Here is a 3,308-nt window from a genome sequence, read left to right as displayed (position 1 = left end):
CACTTTTCTACTCAATTTTAAACGTTGTAAAATTTTAAACAAATTAAGCGCGGTCCACTGCTGCACACGTGCCACAATATCGATACTGGGACAGCTGTATCGATACTCGTATCGTCAAATCTCTGTGACGATACATCGTCGTATCGATATTTTGAACACAGCACTAGTATTGATAGTTGTGTAAATACTGTCATACTAACAGCTGTCTAATTTTTGGTTTATTGTAATCCATTACATACCTTTCAATCAAAGTTATCTAACATTATCAAGCTGAATTTGTTCTGACACAGTTTAACTCGGAGTTCTTGTCATATTTTATTACCATTTTCTAAACTATAGCGAATAAACTGTGATAATGTGAGAAATGTTGAAGGTGTCTGAATAAATTTTGGTTTGACTGTATCTATTTGATAAATGAAGTTAACCAACTAACATTATATATACTCTTTTGGTTTCTGTACCCAATATTATAAAAATGTACAAATGCAATAAAATATTGGTATCGGTACTCGGTATCGGCAAGTACCAAAAATAAAGGTATCGGGCGAGTACTGGAAAAAGTGGTATCGGTGCATCCCTAATTAAGAGTCCTTGTTTCAAGAGGCGATGACAAACCTCTTTATCTGAAGCTTGTTTGTGCTGCATTATAAGTGGCTAACAGTCACAGATTGATTAATTTGTTTTTTTATTCCAGTTGTTCTCACTCTAATGGCTGAAGATTGACTTTGGCAGAGCTCGTTCACAGGGCTTGTGATCAGTTGTCTGGCTTGTGTTAGTTCATTAACGGTCTCCCCAAGGGCTCTAACGCTTATGTTAGACTCCTGTTATATGTATTTGCAAAAGCAATAATGTTGAATGCCAAGTGCACTCATTCTTATTATCCCTTCATATTTTATTGTCTTGAATAATGGAGCCAAACATCCTCTCAAGAAATGCTTATCTACATGGAAATTGACTGGTAATGTAGCTAGTGCTTTTTTACTGTAACTGCAACGTGATCTTTCTTGCTTCTAACAATATGCTTAATTAGCCTATTATAAACTTATATGAACTCTCTTGCATTGTGAATATTTTTATTGCTCATATAGTGCTGTGTTCAAAATATCGATACGACGATGTATCGTCACAGAGATTTGACGATACGAGTATCGATACAGCTGGCCCTGTATCGATATTGTGGCACATGTGCAGCAGTGGACCGTGCTTAATTTGTTTAAAATTTTACAACGTTTAAAATTGAGTAGAAAAGTGTGAGGTTTCTAAAAAAGAATGAATAGAGCATATATAGGCTACAATAAGGTTTAATCTGGCCGCAGAGGAACACAACTGGGTTGCCTGATATAAAGAGACGTAATCCCCGAAACAGAGCTTCACACTGTGTTAATTTGTGCAATGATAACCTACCAGCAATGTAAATTATTTTTTAAATATATTACAATGGGTACATTACAATATAAATTTATTAGAACAAGTACGTTATTATTTATGGGCTTAAAAACAAGATGCAAACAATCAGAATATTGTACCTGGTGGGGAGTGCCCAATGTAAACATGAAACATATGCTATTACCTATAGCCTATTGTACTGTGGTACAGTTATGGAGGCCCTTCATAATGCAGAGGTCAACTGCCTGCTCTGCCAATAGTTAGAAATGGCACTATAGTAAGCAGTGTTTAATAAACAGCTGTTTTTCTAAATTCTGCTGAGGTGAAATTCAGTGCAGTCATGTATCGTGATCCGTATCGTATCGTGGCCTATGTATCGTGATACGTATCGTATCATGACTTTGCTGGTGATACACAGCCCTATGCTCATACACCAGTTAATTTCGTCAACGAAGACGACGACGAAAAATATTCGTTGACGAACATTTTTTCTGTGACTAAGACGAGACATTGACGAGCTAAAACTAATATCTGATGATAAAAACTATGATGAAATTTGTCACGTCTTCGAATCGCGCTGATAGAAGTGCTCTCTCGCGCGCATGCTCCACTTCTTCAGTTCTCATATACAGCGTGCGATCAGTTCTCAGTGCTCAAATACACACACAACCGTCCAAATGTCTATCGTGTAGAGTATCGTGAACGTAAACAAGTGGGTGAAAACTGAATGTGTGTCTGTACTACATGCATGCCTTCCGTCTTAAAGGGACAGCATTCCTAATTAAGTGCCTGTCTGTGTCATTAAATGTTAACCAACAAAAGATGTTAAATAAATATTTTAAGTAAACCTACTGTATCTGAAAAATTAGTTTAATTTGTATCTCTTTTGTATTTGTCTTATTGTCTTATTCTGCTTCATTTTTCTAAATTATATATGAACAACTATAATTTTTATAAGTTGCTCCCTTTTCACTATACTGTTATAGGGATAGTTCACCCAAAAATGAAAATTGTCATTTATTCAGGTTTTTCCAAATTCAGTACTTGATTCAAATTTCTCATAAGCTTAATTGATTTGGTGTAAAGAGAGAAGAATTAATGACTATTTTAGTTTGAAGACTACATATAAAATAGCTACCAAAATAAATGTTGGTAACTGCAGTTTGACTAAAAGTAATGACTAAAAGTTGACAAAAATGCAATGACATTTCGTCGACTAAAACTATGAAAGACTCAAATGACTAAAACGTGACTAAGACTATTAAGCATTTTTGTCTCAAGAAGACTAAGACTAAATCAAAAATGTCTGTCAAAATTAACACTGTCATACACGTGTTGAGACACGCCAAGTTTTCACTTGCCTTGTGTGTTTGGTTTGTGTTGAAGTGTCATGAAACTCCCTGTATCAGCACAGGTCAGATCTCACCACAGTTTTGAATAATGTGTAATTGTAGGTGTGGAAAGCTTCGGAAGTTGTAGGAGGAGGAGTGGAGATAATGCAACCGTTTGTGCTCCAGGCAGTTTCATTTTGCTTTAAAGGAGCTGCATGCAAATATATTATAGCTACACTTTTAAGAAATATATACTTTTATTCTGCAAGGACACCTTAAATTGATCAAAAGTGACAGGAAAGAGGTTACATTTTTAAAATGAATGCATTTCTTTTAAAATTGTATGCATCTAACAATCATAGGGAAACATTTATCGCGGTTTTAAAATATAGTTTAAACATATTCAGTATATCAGGCTTTTATAGATAACTAAAACTGAAACTAAAATTAAAACCATAATTTTTGCTTGAAATAAATGTTAACTGAAATAAAATATCAAAAACGTTTCTCATAAAACTGAAATAAAATTTCAAATAAATATATATATATATATATATATATATATATATATATAGAGAGAGAGAGAGAGAG

The 3,308-nt window shown here is 34.2% G+C and overlaps 1 protein-coding gene across 1 annotated transcript in view; it reads left to right on the top strand.

Annotated features, from left to right (window-relative positions):
- The window catches only part of LOC107662782 (mediator of RNA polymerase II transcription subunit 13-like), a 55,909-nt gene that overhangs the window by 10,991 nt on the left and 41,610 nt on the right, over positions 1–3,308 (top strand). The gene's annotated exons all lie outside the window — the stretch shown is intronic.

The sequence above is a fragment of the Sinocyclocheilus anshuiensis genome, unplaced genomic scaffold (assembly GCF_001515605.1).
Source record: "Sinocyclocheilus anshuiensis isolate Anshui unplaced genomic scaffold, SAMN03320099.WGS_v1.1 scaffold1144, whole genome shotgun sequence".
In the NCBI taxonomy this organism is placed as follows: domain Eukaryota; kingdom Metazoa; phylum Chordata; class Actinopteri; order Cypriniformes; family Cyprinidae; genus Sinocyclocheilus; species Sinocyclocheilus anshuiensis.
Note: the sequence above shows the minus strand (reverse complement) of the source record. Positions and strands in the feature narration are given on the sequence as shown.